The following is a 15000-nucleotide window of genomic DNA, read 5'->3' as shown; positions in this document are numbered from 1 at the left end:
AAAAGTTTGGGGGGGGGCGGAATAAATTACGAGGTTGTGATGAACATATACACACCATTATGTACACAATTGATAACCAACAAGGACCTACTGTACAGCACAGGGAGCTCTACTCAGTATTCTATAATAACCAATATGGATATATGCATAACTAAACCACTTTGCTGTACACCTGAAACTCATGCAACATTGTAAATCAACTATATGCCAATATAAAATTAAAAAAAATTTTTAAAAGGTGATCAACAAGAAAAGATACTAAAAGGTAATATCACAGCTACCAAGGGCAATAAACACATTTCCGGTTACCTTCATCAGGGGTCCCCTGCAAAACCCCATCTCATGGTTCCAGCCCACATGTATCAACTCTCAGGCCCACCTGCCATCCTCTGAATCACTATTTCCTCCCTTGGAAAGAGAACTCACCCTTGGTCTGGCTCTGCTGTGAGTGAAGTTTGTAAAAGTTGAAGGCTTGCTACACAGTAAATACAATTCAGTAGTTTCTAGATGATTCAGGGTCTCTGTGAGAGGTATCATTTATTTTTCTGTATTAGAAGAATATTATCATAAAGAGCTATTTGCTCCACTCTGCTGTTTAGTCACTGAGTCGTGTCTGACTCTTCCGTGACCCCATGGACTGTAGCCCATCAGGCTCCTCTGTCCATGGGATTCTCCAGGCAAGAATACTGGAGTGGGTTGCCATTTCCTCCTCCAGGGGATCTTCCCGACCCAGGGATTGAACTCACGTCCTCTGCATCTCCCTGCATTGAAGGTGGAGTCTTTACCACCAAGCCACTAGGGAAGCCTTGCCCCACACTAAGTGGTCCCAGTTAGCTCTGTGTTTACATGTGTCCACAAAGTAGATGCCATCGCATCATACAGTCTATTTTTGGTGTATTACTTTTAATGTACTCTCTAAGGTTAATCAGGAGACTGAGAGCTTTGAATTGGTTTTTGAGACAAGGCATGGGTTTTGTAACAGCTGCTTGGCTGGCTGAAGTTTAGTGATGAGAACCATCAGAGCTGCCACCTGTCACAAGAATGCTGGCTTGAGGTCTGTGCGTGCGTGCTAAGTTGCTTCGGTCGTGTCCAACTCTTCGTGACCCTATGGAGCGTAGCCCACTAGGCTCCTCTGTCCATGGGATTCTCCAGGCAAGAAAACTGTAGTGGGTTGCCATTTCCTCCTCTGGGGGATCTTCCCAACCCAGGGACTGAACCCGCATCTCTTATGTCCCCTGCACTGGCAGGCAGGTTACCATTAGCACCACTTGGGAAGCCTGACTTGAGGTCTGGCAAGACCTAAATCATCCGTCTCCCGCCTTAGGCTTGACTGAGGAATGAATGAAGTGGAAAGGTCTGAGAAAATGGGATTAAGGACATAGAAACTGGAGCTACAAGTAAGGCTCCCTAAACAAATACTGCGACAATATTAAAGGGACACAGCAGAATGACATAAAGATTATTTTAAATGGGAGGCTTCTGGGATTCACAGTCAAGACTTTCGGAGCCTCCCTTATCTGACTAATTGCAGAGCTTTTTGAGAAGGAAGCTGTCATCAATCCTTTCTCTGGGGAGCTTCCAGCCAAGAACGAGAATGACCATTAGCGTGGCGATGAGAAACTGCATGTATACACGTTATAGAAGCTGTCAGACCCTCCATTTATTCCCCCGGGAGCCCTGTTTCCTCCTCCTTTCCATTATTATGCTGATATATAAACCATTACTCTTGGTTGTTCAGTGAATTACTCACTTTATTGAGTACCCTGCATGCATGTGAATAGATACTGTCTTTTCTCCTGCGACTCTATTGTCAATTAACTTGCATTTCCTCTGCTTGCCCCTGACCTAGTACTAAGACCCAAGTTGGTAGAAAAGTTTTCCTCCCACAATCTGATCTGAAGCCAGTTGCTGGGTATATCGAGGCAAGCCAGTGGTGGCTGTTTTAGAGGCTGACTGTGCTTGGTGGTACCATACTAAGCGGTCTTTTGGCTTTGGAGAAAGAATACCCATGTAACGAAGAGCAAAGGCTGGAGAGACTGAACTGCTGCTGGCCCACATGTGAGACTGCTGGGGATGGTGATGTGTGTCAGGACTACAGAGAGGAATGCCACTACTGCCTGGCCAGACAGGGCTCACGGTGGGCTCACCGATGGCAGGGCAACTGCACCAACAAGTTGCCGTTGAGCTGGTTTCCTGGATGCAGAAAGAAGTTGGTGCCCAAGGTCACAGCACAAGTGGTCGTGTGGGTTCTTAGACACACCAGCTCTGGAGGATTGGGTCCTGGGCTGGGGACCCTAGGCCATGGAGCTAGGATTGGGCTGTCTCCCCCAATCTGCCTTTGCTAAGAATATGTTGGAATCAAAATTAGGTGTCTTGGAGAAGGAAATGGCAACCCACTTCAGTATTCTTGCCTGAAAAAGTCCATGGACAGAGGAGCCTGGCAGGCTGCAGTCCATGGGGTTACAGGACTGAGCACGCATGCATGAGGGTGGAGGCAGATGGGTTGGGAGCAATAAACTGGTAGAACTAAAAAAAAAAAAAAAAAAAATAGGTGTCTGAGCAACAGATTTTATTTCTGAGAATAAGTCCTTCACATCTCAATATTATTAGTGAATCTTCTTTTGAGAATTTAAATAAATGTCATCTTTGAATCATAGCTTCCCGGGTAGCTCAGATGTAAAGAATCTGCTTGCAATGCAGGACCAGGTTTGATCCTTGGGTTGGGAAGATTCCTTGGAGAAGGGAGTGGTAACTTACTCCAGTATTCTTGCTGGGAGAATTCCATGGACAGGGGAGCCTGGTGTGCTACAGTCCATGGAGTTGCAAAGAGTGGGACACGACTGAGTGACTAACACTTTCACTTTGAATCATAGCACCTAGCATGAAGCCTTTAATGTGGTTGTCACTCAGTGAATATCACTGACTGAGTTAACTTGGGTTATTACTAAAGAAATATTGAAAAACAGACTTACAGATATTGAAAAACTTATGGTAACCAAAGGGGAAATGTGGGGAGAAAGGGATAAATTAAGAGCTTGGGATTAACATACACATACTACTTACTACAGATAAGATAGATAACTAAAAAGGGCCTACTGTATAACACAGGGAACTCAATATTCTGTGATAACCTATATGAGAAAAGAATCTGAAAATGAACGAACACATGTAGAAGTGAATCACTGCTGTAGACTTGAAACTACCACAACACTGTAAATCAACTATAATCCAGTAAAATTTAAGGAAAGAAATATTGACAAGTGAGAGGCAGGATAAATTTAAATGAATCTGGGAAAAGCTTAGTTTTACTCCTATATTTAATGTGTTATAGAATCTGATATAGTTTATATCAGTTCAGTTGCTCAGTCGTGTCCGACTCTTTGTGACCCCATGGACGGTAGCACGCCAGGCTTCCCTGATCATCACCAACTCCTGGAGCTTGCTCAAACTCTTGTCCATCGAGTCGGTGATGCCATCACCTTATTTCAAAATAATGACATTTCCTTTCTAAGTTGCTTGTATTTTTTTTCAAAGTCCCTGATTATTTCATTGTTTTTAGTTTTTTTACATTTTGTTTTAATAAGACCCATACATTACAGTTGGTCAATCAGTCTCTTAAATTTCTTTTTCTTTTTTTAAGTTTCTTTTAAAAATTGAATTACAGTTGATTCACAATTTATGTTAGTTTCAGGTTACAGCAAAGTGATTTTGTTACACATATATATATTTTCCTTTTTTCAATTACTTTCCATTATAGGTTATTACAAGATATTGACTATAGTTCCCTCTGTTACACAGTAAATCCTCATTGTTTATCTATTTTACACATGGCAGTATGCAACTGCTAATCCCGTCCTCCCCATTTATCCTTCCACCACTTCCCCTTTGGTAACCATGTTTTCTTCTACAAAAATAAGAAATTCTGCACTAATTTGTGTGTCATCCTTGTGCAAGGATGCTAATCTTCTCTGTATCATTCCAATTTTAGTGCATGTTTTGCAGAAGTGAGCACTGCTTCTGTATTTTAAATTCATGGGCTTCTTGAACAAACTTAGTGGCACTTGACCTAAGTCTTCTGAAGATACAAATGCCCTTTACTAAATAAACATTTAGGGTTCAGTGCAAAATGGCCCAGCAAGCATGAAAAGGGCAGTATGTGTTCATAAGAGGAAATCGCTGGCTTAGTGGGAGCTAACTAACACAGCAGAGTGACCAGGATCTCTGCCTTGACTGGTGTTAGAATTGCCCGTGGAGCTTTGGAGACAGAGAGATGATCATGCTCCACACACACACACAGACTTGGCCTTAAGAAGTCTGGGGTCAAGTCAGGACATGTGTCCAGGCTGTTCCCAAAGGTGATTCCATGTTGAGCCTTTCTCAATTAATCTCGGTGTGTGGAGTCCCTGCTTGGGCTGTATTGCTGTGACATATGTCTTATCTATATACTTATGACTTTATCCTTTAACCTGCATTATGGAAAACCACATGCCTCTGCCAACACCCTCCCTCCAGCCTCTTGGTATATGGCAGCTGTCTCAGGGTGCTATCAAGACCAGAGAACAGCCTCATTCATGGAGCAGCTAGGAAACTAGAGGAAACAGAAAGCTTACAGGGAGAATATGGACTGCTTAATGGGGTGGGTTGTGTGGACCATCAGTACTACAGAGCTGGATCTCAATTATGAGCAAACAAACGTACAGATGCTGTTGGGAATTTGAAAGCAGAACCACCATGATTTCCCATTTTTGCATGTGTCACATGATTCTCTCAAAATGGCCTTGGAATGAAAATCACATTGCTTACAAAAACTCTGGTGGCCTACAAAACCCAGTTATATATAAGAAAGAAATAAGAGATATAAGAAAATCATTCACCCACAGTCAACTAAAATTCAAATGAATGAAAACAAACTCAATTTATAAGAAAAAGTCACAAAACTCTGTGCTTCCGATATCAATATCTATATCCACGTGTGTGGGCTCAGTGGCTCAGTCGTGTCCAACTCTTTGTGACCCCAAGGACTTTAGCCCGCCAGGCTCCTCTGTTTATGGGATTCTCCAGGCAAGAATACTGGAGTGGGTTTCCATTTCCTCCTCCAGGGGATCTTCCTGACCCAGGGATTGAACCCACATCTCCTGTGTCTCCAGTACTGGGAGGCAGATTCTTAACCACTGGACCACCACAGAAGTCATCTCTATCTATATCTGTACCCATCTCTATCTATCTATCTATAAAGAGAACTATAATTTAAGTAAGTTGAATCTTACTTAAAATTGCAAAAGAAAGAAGAAGCAAAATATATATATTTTTCCTGCCAAATAAGGTAAGCTTGGCTACAAGTGTCTCCAGTGGTCTTCTATCAATTAGATTTATATCTCTTGGAAGCATTTCTGTCACTGTATGTTATTCTCACTTCTAAATGTTTGACAAACTCTCCTGCCAAGACCTGCACACAAGCGAAAAATGGAAGATAAGTTCACTGCCAGACCATTTGTATGGATGGTATCAAGGGGAGGTAGCTACTCCTGCTGAGTTTATAAAATGTACTAGCAAAGAAGCATTTCCATTCATTTTCATTAAAATATACTCCATGGATAAATACCTTGGCCTTTCACATATGCATCCCTAAAACAAGTTCTGCCTCATGGAAAACTGAACAAGCCAGAATGAGGAGGTATACGGTCTCGTTCGCAGGGATTCACTGATTCCCAGAAGCACTATGATAAGGGATGACTACACACACACACAAATTACTGACAGATGAAAATTTCAGTAGTCAAATGTGACGATGCAGAATAAGGAGCCTTAGGAAATAAAAGCAAAGCAAATAATACCCAAGGAGAGAGTCTAGACCAGTGGATGGAAATCCACACTGCTCATCAATCTCAACTGGCCGACCCTCTCCCCACCCCACCGCCATGTTTCCTCCTGGGTGGATCTATAGGCTGACACCTCAACAGCAGTTGAATGTTGCGTGTGTTTAGTTGCTAAGTCACGTCCGACTCTTCGCGACCCCAAGGACTGTAGACTTGGGCACCGCCAGGCACCTCTGTCCCTGGGATTTTCCAGGCAAGAATACTGGAGTGGGTTGTCATTTCCTGCTCCAGAGTGTCTTCTGGAGCCAGGAATCAAACGTGCAGCTCCTGATGTGTTCCCCTACATCACAGGCAGATTCTTTACCACTGAGCTACCGGGGAAGTTGTGTATGAATAAGCTCTACTTACTGTCCCTAAACAAGTAAGACACACTTCAAAGTGCCCCACAAATATGACCTACAGATAATTCTAAAATTATTTGAATGCATCTGGTCTTATATTTTTCAGTAGCACTCACAAAAGAAACAATACTATCTCTTGTCTGTTTTACTCAAAGGGGAAAAGAAAGAATACAATTACGGAAGAAACCTATCTTTAGTTAATGAGCCAAGAAATGCCTGTCTACCTGTGGCTTGGCATTTTATTTTTGGATTAGGCTTCCTGTAGCTGCTTCTGCATTTAGGGAATTAAAATAATTGGACCATGACTTTAAATATCTTTTTTCCCCCACTGATGATACACTTATGAATATATCAGCTATGAGTATCATAACTGATCTCTCCCATTTTCTACCAGGCATTTCCTCTTTTGTATCTAACAGACATTTCAAACTTTTAGCCCTGAACAAAACTCCTGATTCTATTGTGTCCAGTTTCCTTTTCCGATCTATAGTGCTTTGCATCCCATTCATTGAGGCCTGCTGGCTCCTCCCAACATGATACCATGATCTCCCTCCCAGACTGAGGTCAAGTCCTCACTGACCTTCTTGCTTTCCGACAGTCTGGTCTCTGACCGGCAACCAGAGAGGACTTCAAGGACCATAAATCCCATCATGTTCGTACAGCCAAAAATCTTCAGGTACCCTCTCCAGGCTTAAAGGTTTATTTTCACTCACCATCACCACCTCCAACTGCTCCTGCCTCATTTACTGTCTGTAAAACACTGACCTTCTCACCACCTTAGGCACATGTCAAGCTCCCTTCTGCAGCACAGTTTTTGTTCTGCTACTTCTTTTGCCCGGAAAACTCTTTCTCCAGATAGTTTAACATCTGGCTCTTGTCCATCACTGGGGATTTGCTTGGGTGTCACCTGGTAGAGGCCTTTCCTGACCACTCACTCAACAGTCTCCTCTCCTTGTTACACTCTAATCCTGTAAACTATTTTGGTCATATACAATGCGGAAGGTGAATACTGTTTGCTTCCTTTTGTAACTGTTTGCATTCTTGGACCATACAGTCCAGGAGGCAGGAACTTTGATGCTCTACTGGAATGAGCACATAGTAGGCACACAATTTGTTGTTGTTGTTCAGTCACTAAGTCGAGACGGACTCTTTGCAACCCCATGGGCTAAAGTATGCCAGGCTTCCATGTCCTTCACTCTCTCTCTGAGCTTGTTCAAACTCATGTCCATTAAGTCAGAGATGCCGTCTAATCATCTCATCTTTTGCCGCAACCTTCTCCTTTTGCCTTCAATCTTTCCCAGCATCAGGTTCTTTTCCAGTGAGTCTGCTCTTCACATCAGGTGGCCAAAGTATGGGAGCTTCAGCTTCAGCATCAGTCCTTCCAACAAATATTCAGGGTTGATTTCCTGTAGAATTGCCTGGTTGGATCTTCTTGCAGTCCAAAGGACTCTCAAGAGTCTTCTCCAACACCACAGTTCAAAAGCATCATTTCTTCAGCACTCAGCCTTCTTTATGTCCAACTCTCACATCCATACAAGACTACTGGAAAAATCATAGCTTTGACTAGATGGGCCTTTCTTGGCAAAGTAATGTCTCTGCTTTTTAATATGCTGTCTAGGTTTGTCATAGCTTTCCTTCCAAGGAGTGAGTGTCTTAATTTCATGGCTGCAGTCACCATCCTTAGTGATTTTGGAGCCCAAGAAAAGAAAATCTGTCACTGTTTCCACTTTTTTCCCATCTATTTGCCATGAAGTGATGGGACCGATGGGCTTGATGCCATGATAAATATTGGCCAAATGATGAATGAGGAGATAAGTAATTCCACATTTCCAAAGTCAGCAGACAAGGAGAGAATTATGCTCACCCCTTGAAGCATCCAGCTATTTCTTAGTACAATATCTTGGCAACTGTATTAAACCATCACATCAGACATTTATGGTATGAGGACTGAATTGTGGAGCTTCCAGTCTGAGAGCCAGACTTCTTTCTATTTAATTAGTCTCCAGGAAGTTTCAAATACTCTGCTTATTGTCTCAATAATGATACTTTCTATGTAGATAAGAAATTATGATTGAGCATAAAATTCATACTGTAGTCTTAATTAGCTTCAAATGTAATCCTTAAATCTTGCCTGGTGTTTCTCAGCATGCAGTTGGCTGCTTTTCTCTATGTGGTAAAGCTCCCCCTAGGGAACCGCAGCTCAAAAATGGAGTGTGAGGAAACAGCTTGTCAAAACACAGCAAATCCATCAGAGAAGCACATTCTCCTAGCATCCACCACTGGCCAGGTGGGAGCAATGGGAAGGTCATATCTCGAGTCCGCCAAGGTCAGGCTACCCTGCGACAGAGGTCTCCAAACTGGGTCCTACATGCCTGGGGACTTCGTGAAGATTCTCTGAGGGAACGCAGGGCTTGAGATTTCCAGGGACTCCATTTTTCAGATCCTTGGCTTCCCTATGCATTCTTCCAATAAACCTGATCTGCTTGAAAACCCACCCATATTCATGTTCACAGCCTCCCTTACCTCACTGGACAAAGTCAAGCCCCTCCCTGCTCCTGAGTGGCAAACATTCCCTGAGTCCATTCTGCTTAAAAATGGTCTAAACAGACATTTTCCCAAAGAAGATACCAAAGCTGGACTCACTGATTTGTTTGTGTGGTTAGACTAACTGGTATTCTAGGCAGCTGCCATTTGCTTATTCTGTATCCAGTGGAAGCCAGGCCCTCAGCTTCCTTCCAGAAGCAGGAGCGGGTGGTTCGAAGATGAAGCCTGGGTCAGAGCTGTGGTTGTTGCTGTAAGTAACAACTGTGGTATTGTCTCTCATCTGTGGTTTTGGTTTTCCTCCCTGATATTGCTCTCCAAGGATCACGCTCACTCCAAATCCCTAAATCCTCTGCTCCATCCTGCCCAGGGCCCACCTGCTCAGCTGGTTGGGGGTGACTCTGAGAGCCAGCTGGGAAGCTGAAAAGCAGGGCGGCTGGACACGCTGCCTTAAGCAGACATGGGAAGAAGACAAAGCCTGACTCAGCCAGTCTGTCCTTCCCATTTGTGTCTAATTACCATGGATGCAATCCTGTTTACACATAGGAGGTCACTTATCCTTTTAAGATGGGCTTCCTTGCAAATTGTACTTAATTATGGAATACTGGCATTCATTGTCTGTTGCTCACAGATCATTACTATCCAACTGAGTAGCATAGCACAGTCACTTGCTTACCTTTTAAAATGTTGACCCAGAGAGGTGCTCTGCTTTCTAATTCAAATGTTTTTAGTTTAGTTGTGGTCCTTTGCATCATGGAAAATAGGGAACTGAACAATTCCTCTACTTCCCTCTATAATGATGTTTCAGAAACAATACGCTGTACCTTCATTCAAGAATTATCTTTGTCAATATTTATCACCCACCCCACCTCTTTGTATCTCCTACCTCTTCTCCCCCAGCCTGGGAAAGTAGGGAGAACTGGTGAGAAGGGAGCAGTATTGTTTCTTAGAGTGAGTAAGCGAGGTGTCACAAAGGAAGGTCTGTGTAACACTAGGATATACAGCATCAGGTCAAATGAGGAGTGTGCAATGAAGCCAATGGAGTTGCTCCCTGGTCTCCCTATTGCCCAACATTCCTTAGTTCAGTAGATTAGCATCCTGCCAAGAAATCAAGGTCAAAGGTGGCATCCTCAAGGGAAGCCATTAGCTTCTCCCCTTAGCTGATGCAGCCTTCACACCGAACCCCAGAGACTTCAGATTTGAAAGCAACTTAAAGCACACACTGCCTAGCGTCACCTCTGCATATCAAAGAAAACACATTTTAATAAATCATCAGGCAGAGATATAAGGTAGCAGCCAAGGAGAGTATATTTGGGAAGTGATAAATAGCTTCAGCTCAGGAAACAGCAGCTCTCAAGAAAGGTAATGCTAACACTCTCATTTTTTGAAGGATGCTTTTGAGGCAGGATTATATCTCAAAGTATTAATTTGTATATTTTCTATTTATTGTTCTTTGCTTGCTCATTGGTACCCTGCGGTCATTTTTTTCCTTCAACACTTGCAGGCTTCCCAAATTATGGAGAACTCAGACACCCTGAGTGGGGAAGGGCGGTCCCAAGGGGACACCCTACCACCATCAGAAAAACCGAGACAGTCCTTGTAGTCTTCTCAGTCCTGAGCTCTATTGTCAGCTTTACACTTGAATTTGATGTTTTTAACAGCTCTTTACACTCATCCTCATGATTCAATTAGTCTTTTGTCATAAGGGGCTTTATTAAATGGAAAAGTTAAGTTAGAATCCTTTGTCAAACTGAAGAGACTCATGACTTGTTTAACTACATGTGTGTTATGAAAGATTATCTAACAACAAATAGCTGATGTGTTGTGCTAAGTCACTTCAGTCTGTCCAACTCTTTTTGATCCCATGGATTGTAGCTCGCCAGGATCCTGTGTCCATGGGATTATCCAGGCAAGAATACTGGTGTAGGTTGCCATTTCCTCCTCTAGGGAATCTTCCTGACCCGGGGATCGAACCCACATCTCTTAGGTCTCCTGCAGGCAGGTTCTTTACCACTAGCTCCACCTGGGAAGCCTATGTATTTGCAAGAATTCATGCTTTGTTTTGACTCCAGCTATCAATCGCCTTAGTGGCAATGTTAACTGAAATCAGCTATTTCAAAGTCATTATCATTACATCCAATAATGTAAGGAGGAAGCTTGAATCAGAATCATTGTTGAAAAAAAAAAGTCTGTGTCTCTTGCAATCAAAGAAAGAGAATGTCTCAGAGAAAAATACTCAGGGGATAATGGCTTCAGGTTTAGACCGCAGTCATTATGAAACATTTCAAAATTAGGAGAAGACAGTTTTCCAGATTAGCAGGCTGTTTTTATTTCTGACGGGTCTTACGGAGCTTTCAAGCAGTAGTTCTCAACCCTGGCTAGATATTACAACCCCCCAGGAAGCTTAAAAATAAGTGCTAATAACTGAACGTCTCTGGGGGCGGGCTTGGGTGACTCCAGGATACAACTGCAACCAAAGAATCAGTCTGAAAAAGTGTTTTTCCTCTGCTTTGGTTCACATAGCAAAAATAAGGCTTGGAGCTCTAGATTTAGGAATGTAGTGTTGCTGCTGTGTTCAAGGTGAGGAAAGAGAGTTGCTAAGTAAGTAAGTGTTAGTTCCTCAGTCATGTCCAGCTCTTTGCGACTCCATGGACTGGAGCCCGCCACGCTGCTCTGTCTATGGGATTCTCCAGGCAAGAATGCTGGAGTGGGTTACCATTTCCTTCTCCACTTACTTACTTACTTGTAGGTCTCATTTGTCAAAGATGTTATGCTATAGGTTATCACTGCAAACCAATATTGAATAATCAGGTAAATCGACAAATAACAATGGGAATTTAGGTATTGAAACCACAATATTATGACTTCAATCTATTGTGCATTCAAATGAAACCTCCTAAGTATCTGCTAGATGTTGGAACAGCCCTGTTCTGGGGTTTTCAGCAGCAAATAAGTAAGTGTCTCCCCCGGCTCCCCTGGAGCTCATTTCTAGCAGAGCGATGCGACACCTCTCTGTGGCTGTGATCACATTCACAGAATTCGAGGCATTGTGAGGACTTTCAAAAGAAGCAAAAAAAAAAAAAAGAAAACAGAGAAAGACTTTTTCTCCTGTTCCTAAAGAGCTATCAGCTTGGGTGAGATGATACTACTGCATCCGAAGCACTGTGTGCTCATATGGGTCTTGTACCCAATATTCCTTATGTGCTAAATTTAGGGGAATATGTTGATCAACACATAGAGAGCACAAAACTAAACACAGGGTTCTCAAGGAAGCTTTGTAAAAGGGGTGGAACCTTGCATATAGGATCCGCCATTTCTGTCTTTCTAAATTCCATATATATGCGTTAATATACTGTATTGGTGTTTCTCTTTCTGGCTTACTTCACTTTGTATGCAAGGCAGCAAAAGAGACACCGATGTAAAGAACAGACTTCTGGACTCTGTGGGAGATGGGGAGGGCGGGCTGATTTGAGAGAATAGCACTGAAACATGTATGCTACCATATGTAGAATAGATGACCAGTGCAAGTTTGATGCACGGAGCAGGGCACTCAAAGCTGGTGCTCTGGGACAACTCAGGGGGATGGGGTGGGGAGGGAAGTGGGAGGGGCGTTCGGGATGGGGAACACATGTACATCCGTGACTGATTCATGTCCATGTATGGCAAAAACCACCACAATACTGTAAAGTAATTAGCCTCCAATTAAAATAATTTTTTTTTAAAAAAAAAGGGAAATAAAAGGGGGTGGAACCTGAATTTGTCTTAGAGGATGGGTAAGGACTGGATCAAAGGGAGGTGTTGAAAGGGCAACTGTGGGAACTGGGGGCAGAAAAGCTCATGTGGAAAGAGAAGGGTAAGAGCAGGGACAGTGGGGAGAGAGCCCAGCTAGGAGGATGGCTGTGGACTGAGGAACCACAAGCACTGGGGTTGGATACACACTGTGAGGGTAAAATTGCTTCAGGTCTGAAAAGTGTAGACAGTGCAGAGATCCAGATACCTCCTCTGACTGAGAAACGCGCGATTGGGCTGTGATGCACAGAAGAATATTCAGAATGTGTGTGTGCTCCGCTTCTAAAACCAACTAACTGGTGCTTAAATACTGATCATGCTCTTGAAACATTTGAACGCGGTGCTAAAAGCTGAATTTAACTAAAACCCAGGTACGGTTAAAATACACATTAGATTAACTAGATTAACTCAGCCCTCCACCTTTGCAGACCAGTAGAAGTAATGGGGTGCTTTGGTGGGGTATGACTGAGCGACTTCACTTTAACTTTTCACTTTCATGCATTGGAGAAGGAAATGGCAACCCACTCCAGTGTTCTTGCCTGGAGAATCCCAGGGATGGGGGAGCCTGGTGGGCTGCCGTCTATGGGGTCTCACAGAGTCGGACACGACTGAAGCCACTTAGCAGCAGCAGCAGCTACTATTTTAAGACACAATATCTAGCATAAATAAGAAATAACAAGACATGCAAAGGAGCAGGAAAATATGAAAGTTAAGAGAAAGGATAGTCAATACAGGCAAATCCACAAACAACCCAGATAGCAGAATAACAGACAAGGAGTTTTAATACTATACAAATGCTAAGTATCGAGTGGGGAAATGGACAACATGCATCCACAAAACAAAAACAAATAAATTCAGCAGAGAAATGGAAACTATAAGAAAGAACCACATGGAAATTCTAGAACTGGAAAATACAATTTAAGAAATAAAGAACTGATACGATAAGCTTTACAGAAGATTGACCCAGAACAGAGCCTTGAAGTAGAGTAGAGGAGAAAAAGCCAAAGGAAAAGAAAGGAAGAAAATTAGGAAAGTTTTCTCTTAGAAACCATGATATATGAGTATTTCACATGCTTTGGAGGTTTGAGTAAGATTAAGAGAGACATGTCCAGACTAGGAAGTATGGAGACTCTTGGAAGAGAGTTAATACAAACTGCTTTATTGAAAAATAAAATCAGGCAGCAGAGTTCACTTTGTGTCATTCATATCACGGAAACACTGAATATTCCTTTACTGGAGGACTTTACAAAGATTAAGGTGGCAGCTGTGATTTGATGGTGGGAACTCAGAAAGGGTGAGAGCGACATAGTGATCCAGGCAAGAGACCATGGGCATGTCCTGGATTCACCATGCTGCAGGCTGAAACTGAAAGGGGAAGTACATATGAAGGGAAATGAATTTAAAAAAACTCCCTGAAGAAGTATCAACAAGACATCCTGATGGGTTTCCTAAGGATAAAGAAAAGAAAGCCCCCCCCATCCCCCAAAAGTATCCATTTCTGTTCATTTTCCATTTCTGGAAGAATGAGGGCAAATACAAAACTAGGGTTTGGGTTAGAATGAGGAGCAAAGGGGAGGATGAGCTGAAAGTTCAAACTTCTGAGTTCCAGATAGAATGACAGAAAGCAGGTGTCTCACGTTGGGCTGTGCAGGTGGGAGGCTTGTATCGGACAGAATTTCTAAACTGTTTCCTCAGCATGCAGAAAATGCTAACGCATCCTGGGGTCAGAGCTGAGCCCTGCTGCTGGGGTCTACAGATCTACGTGTTTGCTTCTCAGACCTTCCTGAGGCCTAAGCACATCCAAGGTTCAGTACAGTCTGTGACCCATTTGTGGTACACAGCGTGGGGAGCTGTGGTCTGAGGAAGTGAGTTGAGACATTGTTCCCTGCAGGAGACCCCGTGGTCCAAAATGATTTGCTGGTGAGAGAGCCTGTGGGTAATCTCTTACACACACCCTCTATTGTAACATTTTAAGAGTGACAAGGTGGCTAAATAGATGTTTCTCCAAAGAAGACATACAGATGGCCAACAGGCACAGGAAACGATGCTCAACATCACTAATTATTAGAGAAATAAAAATCAAAACCACAATGGGGTGTCACCTCACACCAGTCAGAACTGTTGTTGTTGTTTTAATTCCTAAGTTGTGTCTGACTCTTTTGTGACCCCACGGACTGTAGCCCACCTGGTTTCTCTGTCCATGGGATTCTCCAGGCAAGAATACTGGAGTGGGCTGCCATTGCCTTCTCCAGGGGATCTTCCTGATCTAGGGATCGAACTCTTGTCTCCTGCACTGGCAGGCAGATTCTTTGCCACTGAACCACCTGGGAAGCCCTTTCAGGAGAATATGACAGGTTAATCTTCCCACTCTAAGCATTAAGAATAATAATTCACAATATTAACTTCTCAAAAAGAATAGTGGTTATCAAAAGCTCTACAAATAATAAATGCTG

General features: G+C 43.0%; 1 protein-coding gene and 1 non-coding gene across 3 annotated transcripts in view; both read right to left on the bottom strand.

The window, feature by feature from the left end:
• The window catches only part of CTNND2 (catenin delta 2), a 1099643-nt gene that overhangs the window by 87940 nt on the left and 996703 nt on the right, over window positions 1-15000 (bottom strand). The gene's annotated exons all lie outside the window — the stretch shown is intronic.
• On the bottom strand, window positions 3909-4012 carry LOC112443060 (U6 spliceosomal RNA). The gene has a single exon (XR_003031335.1). It is a non-coding gene; the product is annotated as a U6 spliceosomal RNA (small nuclear RNA).

Source organism: Bos taurus, chromosome 20 (genome assembly GCF_002263795.3).
Source record: "Bos taurus isolate L1 Dominette 01449 registration number 42190680 breed Hereford chromosome 20, ARS-UCD2.0, whole genome shotgun sequence".
NCBI lineage: Eukaryota > Metazoa > Chordata > Mammalia > Artiodactyla > Bovidae > Bos > Bos taurus.
Note: the sequence above shows the minus strand (reverse complement) of the source record. Positions and strands in the feature narration are given on the sequence as shown.